The sequence below is a fragment of the Lissotriton vulgaris genome, chromosome 3_1, assembly GCF_964263255.1.
Source record: "Lissotriton vulgaris chromosome 3_1, aLisVul1.2, whole genome shotgun sequence".
Classification (NCBI taxonomy): Eukaryota; Metazoa; Chordata; class Amphibia; order Caudata; family Salamandridae; genus Lissotriton; species Lissotriton vulgaris.
The window spans coordinates 73,132,599-73,159,972 of NC_141689.1; the positions used below are offsets into that span (position 1 = coordinate 73,132,599).

Consider the following 27,374-nt stretch of genomic DNA (forward strand, 5'->3'; position numbering starts at 1 on the left):
TTACCCGTGCGGTGGTGAGAAATCGACCTACACTGACAAGCAGCTCCAAGAGCCACTGTTGGCCCATTGCTGAAACGGTCAGTGTGAGAGTGGAGAACACAGAAATGGGCTAGGAGGGCAGGCAGCCATGTGCCTTTTTTTCCGATTTCGGTTTTGGGGGCAGGGTGGTGTGGGTGGGTGGCAGGCGGCTATTATCTTTTAATATTTGGAAATTGCATATCGGCCAAACTGAACGGAAATCTGACTGTATTAAGAGGGGGCGGGCCTTGAAGGGGGAGGGGGTTCCATGCCAAGAAGTACCTAACAGGCACTTTTGCCCTCACCCTGCCCCAAAGCCTCGTCTTCGAAAAACTCCACCTGCCCCCCAAAAAAGCTTGCTGAGGCTGGTGCCAATGCCCTGGAGTGCTTTCATACCCTTCAATGGACGTTGGCAGTTCAAAGCCAAATCCACTATTTACAGTGGTTTTCGGCTCGTTTTCCCTGCCACAGTGTGATATCAGCTTCTCACCGAGTGACCATGCATTGGGAGCCGATATCATGTGTCATTCGGTAGCACCGTGTGAGATGGCAGGTTTTTAATTGATGTTGGAGGTTTTTTCAGAGGGTGGTGAGGGTGTGTGGCAGGAGGCCAGGTGTTTATCTTTTAATTTGAGAGAGGGTACATGTCGAGGGTGGTGGAGATGGGTTGCCCTAGTCTAGGTTATTAATCTTTTTGACCTTTTTTTTGGCATTCAAATAATGCTCCCCAATACTTCTCTACCCCTGCATACATGTTGTGAACTGGGGCCATTTTTTGAGGGTCCATGCTCAATATAAAATTACAGAAGGGTAAAATGTAAACAACAGGAATGTTTTTCACCTCTGCTTCTGAGTGACACCATTGACTGGTCTGGCTTAGCTCTCTTGGTGTATTTGATGGCGCTCAGAAGCTTGAAGTGGAAAAACATCCCTTTTAACCTTTTCCATGCTCATGACGAGCTGAGATCGTCATGAGGCAAGGTGCTCCGGTGCTCATGACGAGCTCAGCTCGTCATGGGCTGTGGAACGCTCGGGTGCGGGGAGAATTCTCCTGCTGTGCTGAGCGTTCCACGGGAGCCAATGCACCTGTGACGAGCTGAGCTCGTCATGAGCTCAGGAGCACTGTAGCTCATGACGAGCTCAGCTCGTCATGAGCATGCGGGTGCTGTGTGCGCCCCCCAGCACAGCGGGGGAATTACCCCCGCAGCGAAGGGGTTATTCAGTTACTCACAATTCTATATGAAATTTTTTGGGGTGTTTTAATTCCGTAAGATGCCTCTCAGGAAACTGTGAAATATGGTACATTATTCACAGTTAAACAGGAAATACAGATTTCATCATCATAATGACATCTCCCAAACTACTCTGCAGAACTTTAACATTATCAGGGCTGTTAAGATTATGCAGCACACATGGTCAAATAATGCTGCAAAGTTTTGTAAATTATGTGGTTAAAAAATGCTAATTCTGATGTCAGTGTTATTTTTAGGTCTTGCATGGCGTTGCAGCGCAAAGCGCTGCTCGCCTCAGCGAGATTTATTGTGAATTAGGAGTTTCAGTAGAGGGCTTGAAGCCCCACCCCTCATTTCCATTGGCTGGCGTCACCTTTTATGCTAAACGGTGGCCTGCCATTGGAAATTAGGGTTTTTGTTCGAGGTTCTTTCGCCTCCGAGCCAGACTTGCTCGCCTGCTTTGCTGCTGTCGCAAAGCACTTTCGTATCTTTATGGGGCCAAACACATGGCCCCAGAAAGATAAGAGATCGATGCTTGTTTTTAGCTTCCCTCTAGCATTGCTAGTGCTCTGCTGTCCTCGAGCAGCGTTGACGCTCAGCTGATGGCTGCCTTTCCTTTCTCGGTTTAGATGTACTCTAGCAGCGTGATGGCTGCCTTTCCTTTCTCGGTTTAGATGTACTCTAGCAGCGTGATGGCAGCCTTTCCTTCTTTATTGTCTCGAGCAGCGTTGGCGTTCAGCTGATGGCTCCTTTTTCTTTCTCGTTTTCGATGTACTCAAGCAGCGTGATGGCAGCCTTTCCTTCTTTATTGCTTTTCCTCTAAAGCAGATCCCTCTCACCTCCCAACACAGCGTGTCCGCACCTTTATTTATTTAATAACACATGTGCTTTCAAACACCTTCCACCTCCCAACACAGCATGCCTGCGCCTTTATTTAATAACACTGGCGCTTTCAGAACCTCCCAACTCAGCATACCTCTGCGCCTTTATTCATTTGAGAACACTAGCGCTTTCCGACCCGACCCACATCCAGACACTGCATGGATGTGTGCCTTTTATTTATTCAATAACAGCAGGCTTTCACTTTAGGCTCGTCTGCTGAGAGAGGCTCAGCGTTAAGTGTGAGTCAACGGTGAGTTTCAGAAATCTGGTGGGGAAAATACACGTGTATGGTGTGGCTGCTGTTGCAGGCAGGACTTGCTCTACCGCTTCTGCAACCCATCCTGGTTCCATTTGCTTTGGTTTGTTACACTTTGTTTTGCAGCCCTTCATTATACAGCATGGGTACTTTCACTTTACATTTCAACCCCGACGGAATGCATGGGCCTCCGTTTGCTTTTGTGGATGCTTTATTTGCACATACAGAGCTGCCCTGTCACACTTAATCACAAAGCATGGGCAGACGCTTTAGTTATTTATGCAGGGCACAGCTTTCACTTTAAAATTCCGCCCTACCGGAACACGTGGGCCCTCTTTTGCAGATGCTTTATTTTGCACATACAGCATGGACGTGCAGCTTTTTTATTTATGCACGGACATAAGGCTTCTGCGGGATTCTTCCCTCAGATCCCTGCACCAGACAACAATCTCCACAGCAAATGAAAAAGCAGCGACAACAGACTGGAGATCTGAAGGAACTATGGAGGCGGTTGACTAGTTCACGTGACCAGTTCGGTTTCTATTCCTCCCAACTAGTCTCTAAACTGCCTTCCCAGAAAATTGTGTTACTTGTGGTTCATAAGCAACAACACGTTATACAGGAGCTTCAAGTGCGAATTACAATCCCCAGGATGCAAAGTGGGCCACTGGTTATAGAATTTCTGCAGGCGCTGCCACAAGGAAGGGGCGGGCCTAAAACCATTTCTATTGCAGGTTTTAGGTGGGTGGCTGCGTATTGGATGATCTTTGTACTTGGGACACCCCCGCGCCGCACGGCCACCAGCTGCTGCGTGTGCCCCTTGCCTCGCTGCTGCCTCGTTTTGCCTCGCTCGCCGGCTGCCGCCGCTACGAGCGCTTTTTCCCCTTGTTTTGTTCTGTTTTGTCTGGAATTTGTGCCTGTATTGCCGATCTGTGTTTCTTCTGTTTTTCACCCGTTTTTGTCGCATTTTTGTGCCTGTTTGATTAGTAAACGTGTGTACTCTCCTTCCTTGTTGTCCGCCTACCGCGCCGCCCCCCGCCCTCCCTTCCCGCCACCGCCGCTTGTCCCCGCCCCTTTTTCTTCTGTAACCCTCCCCGCTCCCGCCTCCCAGCTGCCCCGCCCACCCGCGCACTTGGCCTTAAATGGCGACCGTGCGACGCAGGTGAGTGTGACCCACTTGTGGGACACCCCCGCGCCGCACGGCCACCAGCTGCTGCGTGTGCCCCTTGCCTCGCTGCTGCCTCGTTTTGCCTCGCTCGCCGGCTTCCGCCGCTACGAGCGCTTTTTCCCCTTGTTTTGTTCTGTTTTGTCTGGAATTTGTGCCTGTATTGCCGATCTGTGTTTCTTCTGTTTTTCACCCGTTTTTGTCGCATTTTTGTGCCTGTTTGATTAGTAAACGTGTGTACTCTCCTTCCTTGTTGTCCGCCTACCGCGCCGCCCCCCGCCCTCCCTTCCCGCCACCGCCGCTTGTCCCCGCCCCTTTTTCTTCTGTAACCCTCCCCGCTCCCGCCTCCCAGCTGCCCCGCCCACCCGCGCACTTCGCCTTAAATGGCGACCGTGCGAACGCGCAGCGGTCACGCGCAGCGGGCGCGCCGATTGTGCGCCGAAGGCGCGCCAAAGGTAAGCCCGTCTGCGCCCGTCCGCGACCGGATCGCGACCAGTGCCAGGACCCCTGGACCTCGAAGATCACGACCTACCCGCCTGACGTACTCAGCCGCCACCCTCATCGCTCTCAACACCGGCCGACTCCCAGAATGCCACCAAGCCACTCCAAGACGCACCCACGGACCGTTCAGCTGCCACGCCTGCAAGTTCTCCTGCAGCCGGACCAGCCCCGCACCAGCACCCGCCAAGTCGAACTCCAGCAGCACCCACCTCAAGTGCATCCTGCTCAACACTCGCTCCGTCCACAGACACGCCATCGAACTCTGGAACCTCCTCGACACCACAGCCCCAGACGTTGCCTTCCTCACGGAGACCTGGATGAACGCCTCATCAGCTCCCGACATCGCCATCGCTATCCCAGAGGGCTACAAGATCGTCCGGAGGGACCGAAACGCCAACCAGATGGGAGGAGGCATCGCCATCATCCACAGGAACACCATCCGCCTCACGACCAGCACCGACAACACCCTGACCAGCGCCGAACACCTGCATTTCCTGATCCACACCAACCCGAACACCACCCTCAGAGGCACCCTGATCTACCGACCCCCGGGACCACGCACGCAATTCAGCGAGGACATCGCCGACTTCGTCAGCCCGCATGCCCTCCCCTCCGCTGACTACATCCTCCTGGGAGACCTCAACTTCCATCTGGAGAACAACAACGACCGCAACACCAGCACCCTGCTCGACAACCTCGCCAACCTGGGACTCAAGCAACTGGTGTCCACCCCCACCCACCTCGCCGGACACACACTCGACGCCGTCTTCTCATCCAGCACAGACATCGACTTCAGCCACACCACAGAGCTTCAATGGACGGACCACAGCTGCGTCCACTTCACCTTCAAGAGAACAACGACCCACCAACACCAGCAACACACCGCCCGCAGAAGCTGGAACAAGATCACAGCAGACCAGCTCGCCACCTCCCTGAGCCAACACCCTCCTGCCAGCTCAGCGAACCCCAGCCAGGCCGCCGATAACATCACGAAGTGGATCAGCAACTGCGCGGACGAACTCGCCCCGCTGAGGACCCCGCCTAGCAGACCCGGCAGCAAGAAGGCCCCATGGTTCACCGATGAACTCAAGAGCTCCAAGAAGAACTGCCGAGCCCTCGAGAAAGCCTGGAAAAGGGATCCGACACCTGACAACAGGACCTCCTACAAACTTGCCACCCGGAAACACCACCAGCTGATCCGCGCCGCCAAGAGAACAGCATTCAAGGACCGGCTGGACAACAACGCACACAACAGCAAGGAACTCTTCAACATCGTGAAAGAGCTTTCCAACCCCAACGCAGGAAACAACGACATCACCCCATCGCAAGACCTCTGCAACTCCCTCGCCTCCTACTTCCACAACAAGATCACAGACATACACAGCAGTTTCAACAACCAACCAACGCACACCACGACCGACCAGCCACCCCCCCCCACCACCACCCTCCACGCCTGGACCCCGATCAGCACAGAAGACACCATCCGCACGATGAACTCAATCCACTCCGGATCACCGACCGACCCCTGCCCCCACCACATCTTCAACAAGGCCGACGCTGTCATCGCACCCCACCTGCGAGACATCATCAACACATCCTTCGACACCGCCATCTTCCCCGAGAGCTGGAAACACGCCGAACTCAGCGCTCTACTCAAGAAACCAACAGCGGACCCCACCGACCTCAAGAATTACCGCCCCATCTCGCTTCTCCCGTTTCCAGCCAAAGTCATCGAGAAGACCGTCAACAAGCAGATGGCCGCCTTCCTCGAGACGAACGGATCCCTCGACCCCTCACAGTCCGGCTTCCGAGCCAAACACAGCACCGAGACCGCCCTCATCGCCGCCACCGATGACATCCGAGCCCTGATGGACAATGGAGAAACAGCGGCCCTCATCCTCCTAGACCTCTCCGCGGCATTCGACACGGTCTGCCACCGCACCCTAATACAGCGCCTCAGCAACATCGGCATCCAGGACAAGGCGCTGGAATGGATCATCTCCTTCCTCGACGGAAGAACACAGCGAGTCCGCCTACCACCGTACAAGTCAGAGGCCTCCGAAGTCATCTGCGGCGTCCCCCAAGGATCATCCCTGAGCCCCACCCTCTTCAACGTCTACATGACCCCCCTCGCGGCCATCGTACGCAAACACCACCTCAGCATCATCTCCTACGCCGACGACACCCAGCTGATCCTCTCCCTGACCAACAACCCCGCCGCCGCCAGGGCCAACCTACATGAAGGGATGAAAGAGGTAGCCGAGTGGATGACGACCAGCCGCCTGAAACTGAACTCGGACAAGACGGAGGTCCTCATCCTGGGCTCCTCTCCCTCCGCCTGGGACGACTCCTGGTGGCCTCCCGCCCTGGGCACCGCACCCAAACCGACAGACCATGCACGTAACCTGGGCTTCATCCTGGACTCCTCCCTCTCCATGACCAGGCAAGCCAACAGCGTCTCCTCGGCGTGCTTCAACATCCTACGCATGCTACGGAAGATCTTCTGGTGGATCCCCACAGAGACCAGGAAGACCGTCACCCAGGCCCTCGTCACCAGCCGACTGGACTACGGCAACGCCCTCTACGCCGGGACCACCGCCAAGCTCCAGAAGAGACTCCAGCGGATCCAAAACGCCTCAGCCAGACTCATCCTCGACATCCCACGATCCAGCCACATCTCCGGACATCTGAGAGACCTTCACTGGCTCCCCATCAACAAGAGAATCACCTTCCGCCTCCTCACCCACGCACACAAAGCCCTACACGACCAAGGCCCGAGCTACCTCAACAGCCGAGTCAACTTCTACGCTCCCAAACGCCACCTCCGATCAGCCAACCACGCCCTCGCCGCCGTCCCCCGCATCCGAAGAGCAACCACAGGAGGAAGGTCCTTCTCCTACCTGGCCGCCAAGACCTGGAACTCCCTCCCGTCCGATCTGCGCCTGACCCAAGACCACCTCTCCTTCAGGAAGAAGCTGAAGACCTGGCTGTTCGAGCAGTAGCAGCACCCCCCCCCCCCCCCCCCCAGCGCCTTGAGACCCTACGGGTATGTAGCGCGCTTTATAAGTGTCACTGATTGATTGATTGATTGATTGTACAGAAGTCATGAACGGTAAATGTCTCCCCATTGTTTCTACAACGGGATTACAAAGTTTTTTTTCTTGCCGTGAGAAGACGGCGGCAGAGTGGCACTACGCTGTTTTGGAGATTACTTGGAGGAATCATTTTTGGGTGTGCTTTGCTCAGAAGGTTCGCTGTGAAGGTGCAGGTCATTTCTTTAATTACACAACAATGGACTTAAGAAGAGGTTGGTGAAAGACACACGGTTTTACCCTTTTTGGAGCATTCAGATATCAGATCTGTCTTCTCGCATTGGGCTTATGACCCAGATGGACACTCCTCTGTCTTTGGTTCGGATTCTTTTTTTTTTTTTAAACATCTTTTCATTAAACAAACCAACATAAAATAAAAGCATCAGGCGAGCGAATCATGACAACGTGGCAGGGTTAATACTGTCAATCGTGCAAAATAGGAATTACAGTATATAGAGTATTTGGGATCACGGGGATTCCAGTGTTACATCTTCTCTCAGCGACTTTGGGGGTGTACATGTACTGCCTCTGTGGCTATTCCAAGCCCCCCAAATCTACGCCCATTTCTGAGGACAGCCCCTAGCTATGTAAACCGCCCTCTCCTGAAACATGCACTTGGCAGGCTGGGGTGATTGCCTGGCACCCCACAACAGAGCAATGTTACGCTTTGCCACCATACACGCCAACGTCACCCATTGTTTCTGATAGCCGTTTAAATCCATGGGTTCCCACACATTCAATATAGCTCTACGGGCCTCCGGCCGTATCACCTCCCCCAGCACTTATCCCATAACTTCATGTACTTTCATCCAATACGTCTGTATCTCATCACAGTGCCATAAAATATGTATGAATTTGCTCACTTCACCACATCCCCTCCTACAGTCTCCGCTAGTCACTCTCCCCATTTTAACCAACTGTGGCCCTGTAATGTATGATCTATGTAGGATTTTAAGTTGTACCAATCTAAGCCTCATCTGAACCGCTACTACTCTTGGGGAGGAGACCGCTTCTACCCAATCTTCATCGTCCAATTCCAACCAATTTGTACTCCACGCAGCTCTAATACTACCAAGTGGGTTCTCCATGTTATTGACTAGTTTCCTATAGATCAGTGAAAAGGTCTTTTCAGGGAGGTACCCGTCAAGTACTCGGTCTTCAAGGGGGGGAAGCGTCTGGAGGTTCCGTGCCCGCTGGAACGTGGGCGGTAAGGGCATGTCTAACCTGTCGATATCGGAAGTGTTCAAATTCATGATGGTTATGTTGTTTTTGGAGAGACTCGAAGGTCTGCACACAGCCCCTCCCCAACACATCTTTGATCTGACTAATTCCAATGAGGTCCCATTTGTCAAACCCTTTGGTCCGCCACAGGCTCCCAAGCCTTTTCGAACTAAACAGGGGGGTAGCCATCGTCATCCTCCCCTCCCATCCCAAAACTCTGGTAGCCGCATGCCAGACGAGTACTGCATGCGCCGTCGGGCCCGACTGAGTAAATCTCCCAGGTCTGGCATATAGTGCTCTGACTATGTCTCCACCTGGGGCCAGCCCACGGTCCATGGCAAAGCCAGGGTCTCCAGGAGGGCCATAGATCACGTGATTCACCGCCCCAAGATGGGCAGCCCAATAATATTTCTTCAAGTCCGGCATTCCAATTCCGCCATCATACCAAGGAAGAGTAAGTTTGACAAAAGATATACGAGCCCTGCCATCCCATAGAAGCTGCTGCTTGAGCGCCTCAATTTCCCTAAAATAAGTAGTAGGCATTGAATACATAGAATTTTGGAGTATGTACAAAAATCGGGGCAAGGCCGTCATTTTGAACAGAACCGCCCTTCCAAGCAATGATAAGGGGAGAGCTCTCCATCGTTCCACATCTCCTCTAAGCCGGTGCAAGGGGGGTTCTAAATTATTAGTATATCATTTTTTAATCCATTGTTATATATATGCCTAGGTATTTAAATCCCACTAGTTCGATCTTTATAGGGCATGCCTGTGGGATCACAGGCGGATCACCGGATATGACAAATAACACTGACTTCGTTCAATTTATTGCGAACCTGGAATATCTGCCAAATACCGTTAGTACATCTAGGAAATTACTCAGGGATACTCTAGGTTTTGTGAGATATAGCAGATATCATCTGCGTAAAGCGAGATTTTCTCTTCCCAGTCTTTCGTCCACCGCAGTCCACATATTGACCGGTCCCACCGGACCCATGCCGCCAGCGGCTCCACGCTAGTGCAAAAAGAAGTGGGGACAACGGACATCCCTGCCTCGTGACCCTTCCAAGGGCAAAGTCAGCTGATTTACAGTTGTTTACTATCACTCTGGCCAAAGGAACGGCATACAACAATCTGACCCACCCAATAAATTCCGGGCCAAAGCCCAATTTAGTTAGAACGGTGTGGCGTGGGGCGAGTGAGAGACCTTACACTTCTTATCTTTGGATACGGTTTTATTTTCTTTACAGTTTTTCTTGTACGTGCAGAGAATCTTAGTGGTGCAACTACAATAGGGTCCCCTTCAAGGGGCTCGGTCTCTTCGTCTTCGGTCTCCACGATGTCGGATGTCCCGTTGTTTTCCTAGGGGTAATGGGAGAGAAAAGGGACCGTCAGAACTCGTTTTCTGATAACTTTTTACACCAAGGGCCCAGGGGGTGAGGACACCGCTGCTCGTGCTCACATGCTACTCTCAGTGTGCTTTGGGGTTTGTGAAAGTGCAACGGAAGGGAGAACAGTTTAACAAGCAGACGCAGGGAGTGAGACTGACGCTACTGACTCTCGTTATTAAAGATTGTCGGTATTAAGCTACGTAGTATCCCGCCTCCCGACCCAGCCCGCTAAACGCTTCCGTACCTGCTTTAGCCACACTCCTCCCTTCGGAGTGTGGCACGGGGGTTCGCGGAAACTTTGGCCTCCTGGCTTTCCTTCTTCGAGGTTGTCACTCTGCTCCGGGCTCGTCTCTCCTCTCCCGTTCTCTTCGTCTCTCTGGCTTCTCCCTTCTCCTTCTTCCGGGGTGTCGTCACACGCCGTGTCTTGTCCTTCATGGCCTTTTACCAATCGTGCTACGCTCACGTCACAGATGGGTGTGTCCTCTTCTTCTGTCGACGGCCAGTTAAAGGAACACTCCTCATTCTTGTCGAAGTCTGGATCAGCGGTCCACCATACCTTTGGGGTCCCCACGTCCTCTCTATGCTCCATGTCACAAACCTCAAATAAGTAGGCCCATTCAACTCGATCAAAGGCCATGGTGGCATCTAAGGACACCAAGGCCGACGGTTCCAGTATCCTCGAAGCGCCGCCCAAGATCCCATGAAGTCTCCGCAGGTTCAGGGCTGCATTCTGACGCGGAATGAAGCCAGACTGGTTGGGATGCACCAGAGTCGGGATGACCTTGACCAACCTAGTGGCGAGCAACTTTGCCAGTATCTTGGGTTCAGCATTGAGAAGCGAGATAGGCCGGTATGAGGAAGGGGACGTCTTAGCCTTGCCTGCTTTATAAATGACCACAATATTTGCCACCCGTTGATCATATGGAAATTGTCCCAGGTCTCTGCTTTCCAGGAACATGGCACGGATATGGGGAGCGATTTTATTGCCATTCAGTTTATATAATTCTATAGGCAATCCATTAAGAGCCGTCGCCATCCTGGACTTGATACCTCTAATTGCTTGTGCAATTTCGTCATCTGTAATGGGTGAGCCTAGGTATGCCCTATATTCTTCTGATAGGCTAGGCATGGCTTTATCGGTAATCATCTCTCCGTTCTCGGTCTCGGTAAAACCATTCGCTGAGGTGTACACTTCTTTATAATATTCAGAGAAGGTGTCTGCCACTGCCTGTGGGTCTGTAACTTTCTCAGGTCCCAACCCCTCGAGCTCCGGCACCAAACGAGAAGCACGCTCTCCATGCTCCAGCCAAGCAATTAATTTCCCGGCCTTATCCCCATGTTCATACACTCGGCTTTGCACATCATTATGGTGTGTGATTGCCCGCTCCCTCGAGAGACCCTTATATTCATCTTGTTTCAATTTCAACAAATGTATGTCTGCCTGAATCACCGTGTCCGCCACCCTTTTCTCCAAATCTACTACCTCCGCATCCACTTTGACCACCTCAGCTTGGTGTATCTTCTTTTTTCCCGGCAATCAAAGAGTGGACCACACCCCGCAATACTACCTTATATGCCTCCCACAGGGACAGTGCTGAGTCGACCGTGCCCAAATTTTCCAGAAAGTAATGATCCGATACTTGGCATACCTCCTTTTTTGTGGCACGGTCTCTCAAATGCCATGCACTAATCGGAGAAATTCTACCTACTGCCCACTGTCCAATCTCAAGTTGCAACCACATCGGGGAATGATCAGAAATGCCCCTCCCCAGGTATCTTGCCTCTCTGATCGTGTATGTCATGGCCGCTGGAACCAACATGTAGTCCAATCAAGACATGCTATTGTGTGCGGCTGAGATGTGAGTGAAGCATTTCTGAGTAAGGGTACGTACTCCAACTGTCTACCAGTCCCAGTGATTCAAGAAAATCAGGGAGCCATTTCTGTGATGTTGCATGTGGACGTGGTGGGAATCTATCCATTCCACTATCTAGTACGGCATTGAAGTCACCCGGTGGAGCCAGAAGACCCAAAGGCAGGGTCAGAAAAATGGAGCTCAGATCCTTAAAGGTGTCAGACTGAAGGCCTGGTGGCACATAGATAGATAAGAAGGTGACTGCCCCACTGGTCCGACCATGTAGCCTGTAAATCAAACTGGAAGGAGTTTTTGAGCAGAATACCAACTCCCCTAGAACCAGATGTAAACCCAGCGTGTACAACTAGTTTGTAACCACCTCTATGCAGGGCCAGACATAGATTTCCAACAAGATGTGTCTCCTGCAACAACGCCACCTCCGGGGAGTGTCTTCTAATTATCTGATTCACCATCCCACGTTTCATCTGGTCACCCTGCCCATTGACTTTCCAACTCAACACTTTCACCCCCGATCCCTGATTAGCATGCGACATTCACCCCAGACCACTAACACAGTAATAGGATATTGTCACCTGATGCAAAGAAAAAAGGAATAAACAAAAAATAAACCAAAACTCAAACCAACTCACAAGACTGAGTCATCCACCCCCCCACCCTGCAGTGTGCCTGTCGCCCTAATCTAATCTAATGTTAACTAAATGTAGAAAAACAGAGGGGGGCCAACGGGCAGATCCGCCACCCCTCTCCCCCTCCCCCTCCCTCCCTCCAACCCCTTCATCGCCGCCCCTGCAATGTTGAATTCACCAACATAGTACAAGACATAGCCAAGCAGGGGATCTATTTATATGCCCCATTCAATCAGCAGCAACTTACGACAGTTTAAACCCCATTACGTTACATATGAACAAGTTCATTGTTCCTCCACCTCCTCTCGGTCTCGACTCCCAGTGCCAGGCATGTGAGTACTATCCAACCAGTCGGCCACCACATCAGGATTGTCAAAAATCCAGGCCTTCCTGTTGAATTCTACCCTGAGGCGGGCCAGAAACATCATGGCATACTTCATACCCTTGTCTCTCAGTCTCCTCTTCACCGCCAGGAAGCCTTGTCTTTGCTTTTGCACCGATGGAGTGAAGTCTGGGAAAAAAGTGAGTCGCATGTGCCAATTTCAATGGAGCTCCGGTTCGCACCGTCTGAAGGATCACATCTCTGTCCCGAAAATTCAGAACCCCAGCGATTATAGGACGGGGAGGAGCCTCTGGTCTGGGTCTACCTCCCGGAACTCTGTGGGCACGTTCGACCGTGAAGAAATTACTTAAACCTTTAGGTTGAAGGTTGTTAAGAATGAGACCTTCCACGAATAGATCTGGAGTTTGCCCTTTCGACTTCTCTGGCACCCCCAGAATGTGAACGTTGTTGCGCCGTGTCCTACCTTCATAATCATCGAGCTTGCGATCGGTGAGAACCTTTGAGGTCTTGAGATCACGCACCTCTTGCTGCAACAAGTTCACATCTTCGATGAGGCTAGCTGTTTTGACTTCTAGCGATTTGACTTTCTCACTTGCTTTTATAAGATCTGCTCTTAACAGCCCCATCTCAATGGTGACTGTATCGAGCTTGTTGTCTAAGGCCTCCATTTTCTGGCCCAGGGACGTCTGGACTCCAGCCATGGCCACCATAAGATATGTCAGCGTCGGCTCGTCGCCAGTGGGAGCCTCCTCCGCCCCCCCCAACGGGGCCCTTTTTCGCATCCATCGGGGACCCTTTAGGTAGAGTGTTACGGTCTAATTTGTTGGACTGAATATTTCTGACACCTCTAGTGGATTTGGCCTGAGATTTATCTGCATCGGCCCTTGCAGCCATATCGCCTTCAGATAGTATGGGCTTCTTATCGCCTTCTGTCGGTAGAGTCTCGTTTACAGCATCTGCTCCATTCATTAATCAAAGGCCGACTACAGTCCCAGCGCATTTACTTCCACCAGGCCGAGGCCAGCCGCCAATCCGGGTCAATCCCTCCCTCAGTAATGTGTCCTCCGCCTCCGAGCACACGCAGGATATTTACCAGGGGGAGCAGCGCTACAACCTCATCAGCGTGGTGCTCCCCTTCTCCTCCAGCAGCAATCGTCCCCCTGTGGACCACACAATCCACGTTGCACCTCGCCCAGCTCCCCCAGGCGCACTATGAGGAACAGGACGGGGGGTGCAAAGCAGCCCCCACCCGCGTGCAGGTTCAGCCCACATGGCGCTCACCGGGCAGCCCCCAGGTCTCAGTCCACCGGGGCTCCCACTGCTGATCCAATCCAGTAATTCTGGCGGGGGGGGGCTCCTCCTCCCTCGGTTTGGATTCTGGATCATTGATTTGGAAGGTGAATTGGTGTTGGGATAACAAATACAAACAGGCAACACGTAATGCACCTTGTATTTAGAATCTTTCCTGTGCTCCAACACCTCCATGAATAACAAATAAATAAGTCAATGTATTACCCTGATGAAAGATTGTTAGTAATGCATAAATGTTTACGTCGTGTTGAAACCAATATGTGCATATTTTAGTTTTTGTAGTTTGTAATAATTGCTAAGGTTTCACAATGCAGACTATTTTAACAAGCATTTGCAGTGCAATAGGTCTCGCATTTACGCAAGTTTTTTTTTTTTTAGTTCAAATCATTTTTATTGAAAAAGGAAAAATAAAGAAGAATGAAACGAAAAGGAAAGCAAAAAATACATCATACAATACATTGAATCCTATAATGAGCGACATACATATTTCAACAAAATCATATCAAATAAGAACAGGGTAATACATAATTACATAGGTACGTAAAGATATATAGCACGGAGTCCGAGCGCGACAACCATATCAACAAATACTACACAAACATATACAGTTGCATATACATCTGGCCTATCCAGGGCACTGCATCTACAATATCTAAGGATGTCCCACAGATCGAGTGTCACTTGATAGTAGTACCATTAAGGTGATGAATTGCCCATGAACCCCTACATAGTCCATGGTATGTTAACATGAAGTATACAATGTCTAGTGGACTATACCACACAATCGTGCGCTTGCTTTTACTTACAATGTCTCACGGTGGGTCAAATGAAAAAGAGGAAGCATCCAGAGATTTCCATAGTTTTTTGTGAGAAGCGCGCCATGGGGAGGAATGTAGGGCAGGGTTATCCACTCCTCTTAAAAATGATAGCCATTCTTGCCCCATCTTGAAGGACACCTCGGAAGCGTTCTTCCACTTACATAGACTTTACAGGCCAGGGTGAGCAATAGATCAAGGAGTTGGCGGTCATTATCATTAACCAGCTTCGGGTCTAGCACTCCTAGTAGGACATAAACAAATTCCCTTGCAGGCTTGATGTTAAAAATATGATCTATGCAGTCAAAAATTCTACCCCAGTATTTTCCCAGGGATGGGCAGTTAAAAAGCATATGGGCCAGATCCCCTACCTCTGAGTTACAGTTCCAACATTTAGGGTTGTCTCTTAGGTGGAGTCTAAAAAGCGTATCTGGCGTCCAATATGTTCTATTGATCAGCATATATTTGGTTTGTGATAGTATTAGGGAGACTTTGTTTTTGAAGGCAGTAGTATGAATTGTGTCCCACTCAAAAGTTAGACCCGTTGAATTGGGTTCCGCTTCCCATCGTGTCTTATTCCGTCTGTGAGTTTTCCCGGCTAGAAGAAGGAGAAGCTTATATACTCGCGAGACAAAATGCCTGCTGCCCTGATACGTATTATATGGGTCTTAAGCCATGGCTCGGAGGGTTTCAAAGAATGGGTAGACAGGAATGCTTTTAGTTACAGGAAGTCCTAAAAGTCTATCGGTGCGAGAAGGTGTGTGGCCTGGAGTGAGGAGAACGGTAGTAGCAGGTTCAATCCATCGTAAAGGTCACTCACCAAATTAATGCCTTTTCTAGACTAGTATTCCGATTGGAGGGGTTCCCCGTTGATTTTAAGGGCAGGATTACGCCATAAGGCTACTAAGGTGGTGTTTTTGAGTTTTAAACCAGTTTAGTGGGATTGATCGAGTCTCAAAAGGGCACGTTTTGTGTTCAGTAAGATGTATTTTGAATGGGGGAGGTGTCAGGTCCATGGTGAGTAGGGCAGGGAGGGGAACATTGCCAATGAGGGATCTTTCAACATCTAACCACAGGGGGGTGTATGCCAAATCTTCGACTAACCATTGGGCGCCTTGCTTACATAGTAACGCAGTTTGGTAATGTCTAAAGTTGGGGAGGCCCAGGTCGCCTTTTTCTTTAGCTAATTGTAGCTTCTTCATTGATACCCTGGGCTTCTTCCCTTGCCACAAAAACGTACCAAAGAGCTTATCAACCTTTTGTAAGAAGTCATCTGAAAAGGTCCTCAGTACCATACTTGCTAAATAGTTCACCAGTGGAGTTACCATCATTTTTAGGGTTTCAGCCCTACCCCACCCAGATAGATATTTAGGAGACCAGCCGTCAAGTAATTTGGAGATTTACTTTAGGAGTATGTTTTCATTAATTCGTAATGTAGAGATCAAATCCTTATCAAAGTCCAACCCCAAGTATTTAAAGCAGCCCGGCTGCCAAGTTAGGCCAGAGTCCCCTAGTACTTCCTTGTTCCCTTGATTGTTCAATACTTTAACTTCCGTTTTATCCTTATTTAATTTATAACCGGACACCTTCGAAAATTCCTCAATAGTGGTCATGAGGGCCGTCATAGCCTCCTCCGCTTTTTCCGAAACAACTAAGACGTTGTCCGCATAAGCCGTTAATTTTATCGTGCAATCTTTAAAGGGGATTCCGGATATGTCATTATTGCTCCTTATGTGGTGGAGAAATGGTTCAATGGCTTATTGCAATAATGAAGGGGAGAGGGGGCACCCCTGTCTAGTTCCCTGGTGTAAACGAAATGATGAGGAGAACGACCCTCCCGCTGTGACCCTAGCTGAGGGGCAAAAATAAAGGGACATAATCATCTTCGTGAATGATGATCCTAGGTTGAATTTATGTAGAACAGCCTCCAGGTATGTCCAGTCCACTTTATCGAACGCCTTTTCGGCATCGAGTGGGATTGCTACAGTAGGGGTGGTGATAAGCTTCGCTTTCTCAAGCACGTGCGCTTAAGTCCTGGTGTTGTCACTGGACAGCCTGTATTTCAGAAATCCTGCCTGTGAAGGGTGTACGAGTTTGGGCAGGACTCTCTGGAGGCAGTTGGCTAAAATTGAGGCTAAGAGCTTACAATCCAAATTAATAAGTGATATGGGTCTATAATTCTTGGGGAGCGTTGGGTCTTTCCCATCTTTGGGCAAAACAGCGATAATGGCTTCTGATAATGTTCCTTTTGTTTCCCCTGTTTCGTTGATCTCCTGAAACAGATGGAGGAGCGGGTGTTACAGCAGAGAAGAGAAGCATTTATAGAACGTAGCAGTAAACTCGTCTGGCCCGGGGGCCTTTCCACATTTTAGCGATTTTATAGCCTTTTCGACCTCTGAGATAGTGATTGGGGTATTAGGTCTGCTTGTTCTTTGAGGGAGAGGGACGGTAGCACACATTCCCCTAAGTAGTCTTTAATCTCGTCACCCTCTACTTCCACGTTCTTGGCGTAGAGACGTTCGTAAAAGTCTTTAAATATATCAGCGCTTTTGGTAGGGTCGGAATGAGCCACTCCAGACTGATCTATGATGGAGTTTATCGTATTTTTCTGCACTTTAAGTTTGAGGTAAGCTGCCAAACTTTTCCCAGCCTTATTCGACTCACATAGTTTAAACCGTTTTCTCCTGTTCAGCCACACCCCTGCTCTCTTACTCACTATTTTATTGTACTCATACTTTTTGTTGGCCACCCTATTCAGTGTCACATCTTTCCTATCAAGCAGGTGTTTGGTTTCCAAGATAGATATTTCCTTTTCTAGGGTCTCTAGTGCCTTATTGTGGTTTTTGTTCATGGCTGATTTAATTTTAATAATAACCCCTCTGACAGTACTTTTCAGTGCTTCCCAGCGTGTCAGATCAGTGGTGTCCCCCCTGTTGTTGTGTTCCAGATAATCTTTAAAAGCAGGCTCAATGGTGGACCAATGTTGCTCTTTTTCAAGAACCTCTTCATTGAGGCGCCAAAGAGATTGGCGGGTAGATGGTTTCACATTGGAGATGGAGAGTGTGATGCAGGAGTGGTCTGACAGAACTCTCGGTTCTATTGACGTCTCCTCTATTCTAGGGATGGCATTTTTCGTGATGAATAAATAGTCAATTCGAGAGAACGAGTCATGTGGGGAAGAGTAGAATGTATATTCCCTCCCATCAGGGTTTTGCAACCGCCATGGATCTACTAGGTGAAATCTATCGCAAAGATTAGTAAAAGCCTTGTGCGTTCTGTTACTACGGAAGGTGCATCGGGAGTCTCTGTCTAGAGTCGGGTCAAAGGGCAGGTTAAAATCCCCTGCGAGGATATGTACAGCAGAATCAGGGATAGTGTCAATTTGCGCCGTGAGGTCCGACCAAAATTTCAAATCACATGTGTTTGGAGCATAAGCATTTGTGACATAGAATTCGGTATCATCCTTAAGTAACTTGGTTGTGACCCACCTCCCCTTAGTATCAGCCGTAGAGGAAAGTAAGTCAATATCGGATTTTTGGGCTATCAGTGTTAAAACGCAATTTCTTTCCGAATCGCTTCCGAGTCTTTATCTCAGTGTAGAATTTATTCCTGAGTGTGTTAATTTGCTAAGCGTCTAGTTTGGACTCTTGCAATAAGACAATATCTCCCTTTTGCCTACGTAAGTAATCTAGGATCTTCTGGCGCTTGACAGGCTGATTAAGACCTTTAACATTAAGGGAAAGTATTTTCAGGTTTCCTACCTTTGTCACTCCAAGGGGTGTATTAATTGTGGATGTTGACATGAGCGTGTATTGGAAGATCAAATCCAATCAAGAAAACCAAGTAAGGCGAATACCCTTAAAAGCTACAGTCCTTCCATACTAAAATTTGACAGTGGGTGTAAATTGTAAGTGTGAGACGCGACAGCTGTGTCAGGAAGACCTGAATAACAGTCCGGATGAGGACTGCACATGTTGCAGAGCAACAAATAGTGACTTCAGAGCATTGGCAGTGTGAGCACCCTGGCATTGGTATGCAACAAATAATAAATACCTAGACAAAGAACAAAAGAAAATCCAAATTCTTACCCTGTCCCGTTCCTTCCCCCTTCCCAAACCACCCAACCCTCCCCAAATGTAGGTGATAGGCATGGTGACTAGGAGAACAGCAGCGTTATCCCTCCCATGGCCTTGCACATAGACACCTTGAGAATTGGAAACTGAGTCAACAATCGAACATTTGAGAACCATAGCTATTATATGCATTACATTCCGTAACCATTCTGTCATATAAATGTATGTAACACAATTACGACAAAACCTAACCCTCCTGGGCATTAAGTCAGTTTACAGCAGACCTCTTTGCTTATCATGTGTATAGGAAGCAGAGTGAACACTACTATATTTTAGTTAGTGTCATACCTGTTAGCGCCATAGGAGAGCCAGTGCAATGTATTAACAACATATTGAAACCGGCTGAGTTACTAAGACCAAGCGATTCATTTGAATTCAACAACAACGGTCAAGGACCATCCATGTCATAGAACAATATAACTCTAGTGGGATAGCATGGTGTCAGTGAGTAAGATAACAACTGAACTACATGGTATCAAAGTATTGTACTAACAATTGTGCAGCAAGCAACACACGTAGTATTGAGAACATAGAGAGCTTACTAAAGCTACATGAGGACCTGATATCACAGCTCTACACAGGAAAAGGATATTCATTTATTGCCAGAGGCAGAAGCAGCTCCAGAGTTCACCGTTGTTGTGTCCATAATTAATTCTTCCTGGCCATCTAGAAGCCTTTTGAGTCGTTGCGGATCCGTGAAAACCTGAGGTGATCCCCGGATAAGCACCCAGAATTTTGCTGGGCCTATGAAACCGAATTGGTGACCCAGTGATCGTAGTTGCGGGCGAAGAGCAAGGAAGGCCTTCCTTACGTCAACAGTCTCCTTACTATAATCCTGAGAGATGTAGATCTTGTTTTATTTCCACAATATATGGTTATGTTTCCGCACAAAGGCTAGTATGTGCTCCACATGCTGGTATCTCAGGGGTTTGAAGACGATGGGTCTGGGGCCTTTTTGATTTTTTGTGATCCTGCCTGGAACTCTGTGTGCCCTGTCAAACTCAAGCGGTTGATGGAAGGTGAGGTTGGTTGCTTGCGAGAACCATGTCTCTAAAAAGGGAACACATGAGCCGTGAGCTTCCTCCGATCCTTCCAGAACGCCAAATATGCGAAGGTTCCCCCTCCGATTCCTATCTTCCAACTCGGACAATCTCTTTGTTGTTTGCTCTGAGGTTATATTAAGGCGTTTAAGAGCTCCGCAGGTTTTGACCTCTGTGTCTTCTAATCGGCTTATCCTCAATTCTGTTTCAGTAAGTCTAGAATTAGTGTCACGTATATCCTGTCTGATGGCCACGATTTCTTCTTTTGTAGACTTTGCCAGATCTCGTACTTCCTCAAGCTTGTTTAATATAATGTCCATAGTGTCGCTGACATCCTTCTTACCCTTGATGGGTGACACTTGGTTCGGTGGCTCAGCCTTGAGTCTCTTAAGGTTTTTCATTGTTTCTTTGTCCCCTATTGTGACACTTGTCACGGATGTGTGTCGAATGTGTGACAGACGAGGAGCCGGTTTTGAAAGTGTTTCCGATACTAGGCTCAGGCCGTTGGTAGCGGTCAATCGTGTCAGCAGATACCGTTTGGAGTGATGCCTCGCTGTGCTGTATTTGTGTTAGTCAGCGTGTGTATGTCCTCTGTGTTTAGACCGTTTACCTTCCTGTGGCGATATTCGCGCTTACGTGTGGTCTTAGTCGTTCTTTTACCTACTCATTCTGCTCAGTGACCCTTAATTGGCTCAGTATCCCCTTATTTATTGGCTCAGGAGCTTACTTCTTTAGTGCCTTCCCGATTATCCGTTTAACCACTTTCTTGTTGCCAGATCAATTAATGATTATCATGTAGTACACCGACACACATTGACACCAACACACATTGTACAATTGTTTAACGCTGCGTTGATTACAGTGGCCCTTCATTTCACTTCAGTGCAGGCGTCCAATTTGCCACCCCACCGTTTCATGGGTGTATTGACTCAACGTTTCACTTACTGCGCACTCGTTTCAGTAGACATTACTTTATCAGCCATGAAAGCGCCAGAGATTACCGGTCTTTCGCTGCGCCACTTCATGCACTTAAAGCAGGCCGGGATCGATAGTATCGTGATCTGGACCCATAGCCACATTCGCTGGTGAGTTGTTTTAATTGTTTTTAATCGTGGTAATCCAGCCGCTCCCTCTGCAGTACTTTGATCAGCAACCCCTAGCAGCAAGTTAAACTTATTCGTCTGCCCGCCATTTTGGAAAACAAAGTTCCTTTCATTCGGAAAGTAATGGGGCCCCAGGGGTATCGAGGCGAAACAGCGTTGTTGCGGCGACAGCGCTGTATCAGAACGCTTCAGCAGATGTAAATGCTGACTTGGGCATAAGCGGGGCAACCCGTGTTTAGTGTCATTCATTGCCGTGTATCAGCCAAGATTGGTCGCGCCCGACATTTTGTCAGCGCCGCGTTGTGTCCAGGACTTCAGGATCTGAGACTGATATGCGGTGAGCAGTGCATAGCTGTGTACTCACTCAGAGGCCTCGGAAGCCCAGTTGTGTGCTGCGTTCTGTGGCGCAAGATAAAGGCAGCAGCACCGGTTTCAGTCTCCTCGGTAGCCGCTGCATCTCTGCCCTCTCCTTAATGTCGGCCGCGATCGGAACTTTTAAATGTTCTGCCGCTTAGGGACTTCGTAGTCGTCTAGGAATCAGCCAAACATATGGCCCTCGTTTTCGATCCTCAGATCCGTCGCCAGATTCAAGTTTAAGATGGTACAAGGGTTTCCAAATTCGTATGCAGCTTGTCACCACGGGAGGAGAGAAGCTCTACGCCGCCATTTCTCCCGGCGTCCAAACCACGCCCCCGCATTTACGCAAGTTTAAGCTACTGGCATTGTAAATGACAATACCTTTTATTCATGTTTTTTAAACTAATGCATCAATAAAAGGCATTACCATTTACAATGCCAATAGCTCAAACTTGCGTAAATGCAAGACCTATTTCATTGAAAATGCTTGTTATCCTCTTGAGATAGAAAGTTTTTTGTGAAATATGTAAATTATGCAGCAAATTATATAGCACATGCAGTAAATTCATAATTATGTGGTAAACGCTGTATTCAAAGGAAAGAGACTGTGAATGTCCTAATGAGATGAACGGGTTGGGAGGCTACAGGATAGCAACCAGAGCTGCGAAGGGTATAGACGAGGAAAAATAAATCCTTCTATGGAGGGAAAGGCGTGCGACAGAAGAAAAAGGCATGGGAGGAACACACTGGGGGAGGGCAGGTTCTTCTCTGAATATTAACGGTAGTTTGAGATTGCACTAGCGATCAGAGGGAGGAGGCTGCAAGTAATAAGAGGCTAGCCACTTCTGAAGTCCATCTGGAAAGTTAGAGAGACACAGTAGTTGTGTAAAGCCAGTGGCGGCTGGTAACATTTGAAAGTGGTGTGGCGGAAAAGTGCGGGATGAGTGTCCCGTGGATAGCAAGTTTAGTGAGTTAGCCTGACTGCCACCATTCCTCCGAGGAACCCCCCCTCCCCCTCCCCTTTTGAAGGCCTGCCTGGGCCTGCAGGCCCAGAGGAGGTCATGGCAGCCCAGGGCCTACCAGTGACGTTACGCAGCACACACAGTCATCTTATCTGATAAGATTCATGGCCCGGCACTGTAATAATAACGGACATGTCAGCCAGCCACAACATCATTCACTCGCAAATTTCAACAACAAACACATTTATAAATTATATGCATTGCACTTGCATTAAAATATTGGCTCGTCGTGTAGACTTGTCGTATGTACATACAGGTGTCGCTCACTGCACACTGTCCAGCAGTTACGGCTCGCTCACAGTGGGGGCCAGGGGGGGTGGGGGGGGGGATAAAAAAAATATAAAAACTTACCTTGTCTTGGCTGGGTCCACTCCACACCATCTCTGCTCTGGGGTCCCGTCCAGTTGGCGCCTAGACTGAATCACTCTCTCCGAAGTTCAGGCTTTGGCTGGCTCTCCGCGCGCCTCTAAACAATAATGGCGGCCAACTAAGACACAGTAGTAGGCTAGTAGCCAATCCAGATGCTGCTCTTTTATAGGAGAGCTGCTCTCTAAAGAGAGCAGCATCAGGATTGGACTGAGCCTTAAAAAAACGTCGTTCCTTTTCCAAGCACTGGGCTGCATTAGGCAACCCATTACTCTGCACAGAGTGCTTGCTTTTTAAATACCCACGGTTTCTTCACTACAGAAACCCTGCAGGGCAAACACCACATGCGCAGTGAGTGCGCACTGTGCTGCCTGCCACAGAGTCAAGCGCCACCCAGTGTCAGACAGTGCACACTGCATACTGTCTGAAGCACAATGACACACACCGCAGGGCAATAATTATCGGGCAATTTATTCGAGCGGCATGTTAATTTATAAAACTTTTATTAACGCACCGCTCGAATAAATTGCCTGATAATTATTGGTGGGGCAAAGCCCAAACGCCCTAATGGTAAAACCGCCACTGTGTAAAGCATGCCGGACACCCCGAACCTGAACCAGCATTCACACATGGGCATACAGATACAGGCGCCTAGGCCACAGATGTAGTTGATGTTAAGATTCGAGAGAGGAAGCCTGTAGATTGCGAGCTGAAGGCCATGCAAAGGTGTTAAATTGTTTTGTAAAGTGTTGGAGTTTATGTGCATCCATGACCACCCCAGTCATCATGGCAAGCAACCTCCCATGACCGACCCCACCGCTTTGGGGGTTACCATTCCAGCAGCCCCAAAACTCGGCCCAGAAATCCTAAAGGTTGGCCAAGGAGGAGAGAAATTTGAAAGGTAAGCGACGGTCAATAAAAATGATAGCCCAAGGGGGTAGGTTTTGGTTTTGTTAAACAGATGCGGAAAAACCATGGATGGATGCAAGGGAGGGAGAGTTCCGCCCATTGCGTATCCTGGCATCCATCTTAAGGATGGAGACTTATGCGATTTCGAGCTCCTTGTGGAGTCAGTTGAGATATAAAGTACATTTGGGCCATAATTAAAATAGCCATGAAGTTGAGGATTCACAAATTGGTGTCCGCGGACCCCCAAGGGTCCTTGACACATTCCCAGGGGGTCCTCAGGCAGCAGTTTTAAAAGCACTGCAAAGTTCCTTTTATAATCAGCAGTTTTTGGACAGCAATAAAAGTGTCAAGATAACTCCCTTGATTAATGTACCTGCTGGAGAGAGATTGGGGTTTTGTCTGGTGGCATCTTTGACTCACCTAAGGAACCACAGATCATTAATATGCCTGCTGCAAAGAATGTCTACCATGCATAACAAAAAAAAAGTATTTTATTTTGTGCATATCTCAATGGGTTCCTGCTTTTGCCACAGAGATTCTTTTGTTACTGTGCAGTTCACAAGTTCCAATCGTAATCTAGCACAGTGAGCTATGAACTGCCATTAAAGAGCTACATGCAAACTGCATGGTACAAGTTGTTTTTTCCCCCCAGTTATTCTTTCATTATCCAGATGCTGCTATAAACGTTTGTTTGTGTAGAAATAAATCTGTAATATTAAAGTCAACGCTAACCCCTGTGTTATGTTCGGAATCCTGAGTTTGTGCTTCTGCAAACCAAGCACTGTTAAAAAACGCCTACCAGTATGGATGACATGTGAATCCTATACCTTCTAGTCCCCTTTACCTTATGTAACATTTTCTTTTCACTGATTTACCCATTTATGATTCATTGTCTCTGTATGTATGTGATGTAAAGTGCTCCGACACCCTACCGTGGTATGAGAGGTGCTATAAAACAAATTAAATACATATGACAGTGGGGCTATGGAGAGATGAGAGGCTCTGTTGGAGGGTTGTAGTGAGGGAATCATTAAAGATTGTCAATCATTGAAAATTGTCATAAAATTGTAGTACCCTGGTGCATAGTAAGGTCATTATTTACTATGCTTTAAACCCTAATACAATTCAATATATGATGACAAATGTGTTGTGATATGCACCATTTTCTCCCAAATTTTCTTGGATGAGAGCCCCCCCCCCACAGTCCCCTTTGTAAGGGTCAGGCTCACTCGCTGCACTTGGTGTGCACTGTACGGGGACTGGTCTGACAACATTTGCCAGAGCAGCTTTAGGTTTCTAGTCCAGCCGTGGCAGCAACAGGAGCCTCGGGCTGCGAAATAAAACCAAACAATGAAAAGTTAGTCGCGAGATGCAGCACCAACCTTCCCATTAAGATTTTTCGATTTTTGCAAATATTTTTAATATAAAACTACTAACATCTTTACTAATTCAAGTCTAGTCTTTGTTTGATGTGCACGTTTGTGTTTACATTTTTCGAATTACAGTTTTAATGTTTGACATTTAAATCATACAAATTGCTTGGGGGGGTCCTTGGCTTCCAGTAGTGGCTCAATGGGGGTCCTCAGGAGTGAAAAGTTAAGGAACCACTGGCCTAAGGCGTTCGTCTGCAGCTGAGGCCAAAGGGGTGTGACTCCGACTGAAACCAAACATGGTGTGACTACAAATAATGCTAGGAGGGACCATGTCCAACTAAGGCCTTCAAATAATTAGGAGGAGAGTGAGCCAGATGATGAAAGGGGAAGATGGAGAATAAGACCTGATGAGTGAGGCATAGAAGGAAGTTTAGGATTGTGAGGTATGTGACTGTAGCGAGTCTTACCTAAGAATCTACACAAAAAGTTGATTCCCGCCCTCTGGAAGAACAAGGCTCGCCCACGTACAGGGTAAGTAGCTGTATTTTATGACCACCCACAGATGAGCCACTCTAATGGACTGAAGAAGGGTTAGGGGGAAATGGGTTTCTGTAGGGCTCGACTAAATAGAGGTCTAAAGTATGAGATAGCAGTGTGACCAGGGTAGGACTGTAGGTGTGGACTCTTGAGGGTCAGAAAGGATTGTTAGCAGAGATTGTCGGCCCGATCGCAGAGATGCCTGGAGCTTGTGCCTGAGCACAGAAATTTCTGAAATTGTGGCCAGAGATGAACGGGGTTCAGAACCGTGCCCACAGATGCGTGGGCCTGAGCCCAGAGACGCCCGGAGCGCGAGACCATGCCCAGACATGCACTGGCCCGGGCCCAGAGACACCTAGACTAGAGCGTGGGCCCAAGCACAGAGACGCCCGGAGTGCTGGACCGTGCCCAGAGATGCGCGAGCGCAGAGATGCCCGGAGCGTGGGCCCGAGCGCAGAGATGTGCGGTGCTTGGGCCCAAGCATAGAGATGTGCGGTGCTTGGGCCCAAGCGTAGAGATGTGCGGTGCTTGAGGCCGAGGGCAGAGATGCCCGGTGCGTGGGCCCGAGCGCAGAGATGCCCGGTGCGTGGGCCCGAGCGCAGAGATGCCCGGTGCGTGGGCCCGAGCGCAGAGATGCCCGGTGCGTGGGCCCGAGCGCAGAGATGCCCGGTGCGTGGGCCCGAGCGCAGAGATGCCCGGTGGGTGGGCCCGAGCGCAGAGATGCCCGGTGGGTGGGCCCGAGCGCAGGGATGCCCGGTGGGTGGGCCCGAGCGCAGGGATGCCCGGTGGGTGGGCCCGAGCCCAGAGATGCCCGGAGCGTGGGCCCAAGTGCAGAGATGCCCGGAGCGTGGGCCCAAGTGCAGAGATGCCCGGAGCGTTGGCCCAAGCGCAGAGATGCCCGGAGCGTGGGCCCGAGCGCAGAGATGCCCGGAGCGTGGGCCCGAGCGCAGAGATGCCCGGAGCGTGGGCCCGCAAGCGCAGAGATGCCTGGAGCGTGGTCCCAAGCGCATAGCGCAGAGATGCCTGGACCGTGGACCTGAGGCTGAGATGCCATGAGCGTGGGCCCGAGCACAGAGATGCCTCGAGCGTGGGCCCAAGCACAGAGATGCCTCAAGCGTGGGCCCGAGCACAGAGATGCCTCGAGCAAGGGCCCGAGCACAGAGATGCCTCGAGCGTGGGCCCGAGCACAGAGATGCCTCGAGCGTGGGCCCGAGCACAGAGATGCCTCGAGCGTGGGCCCGAGCGCAGAGATGCCTGGAGCGTGGGCCCGAGCACAGAGATGCCTGGAGCGTGGGCCCGAGCACAGAGATGCCTGGAGCGTGGGCCCGAGCACAGAGATGCCTGGAGCGTGGGCCCGAGCGCAGAGATGCCTGGAGCGTGGGCCCGAGCGCAGAGATGCCTGGAGCGTGGGCCCGAGCGCTGAGATGCCTGGTGCGTGGGCCCGAGCGCAGAGATGCCTGGTGCGTGGGCCCGAGCGCAGAGATGCCTGGTGCGTGTGCCCGAGCGCAGAGATGCCTGGTGCGTGTGCCCGAGCGCAGAGATGCCTGGTGCGTGTGCCCGAGCGCAGAGATGCCTGGTGCGTGTGCCCGAGCGCAGAGATGCCTGGTGCGTGTGCCCGAGCGCAGAGATGCCTGGTGCGTGTGCCCGAGCGCAGAGATGCCTGGTGCGTGGGCCCGAGCGCAGAGACGTCCGGAGCGTATGCCCGGAGCGTGGGCCCGCAAGCGCAGAGATGCCTGGAGCGTGGTCCCAAGCGCATAGCGCAGAGATGCCTGGACCGTGGACCTGAGGCTGAGATGCCTGGAGCGTG

General features: G+C 49.9%; 1 protein-coding gene across 1 annotated transcript in view; it reads left to right on the top strand.

The window, feature by feature from the left end:
• EXOC6B (exocyst complex component 6B) overlaps positions 1–27,374 on the top strand; it is a 1,740,488-nt gene that overhangs the window by 464,605 nt on the left and 1,248,509 nt on the right. The window lies entirely within an intron of this gene.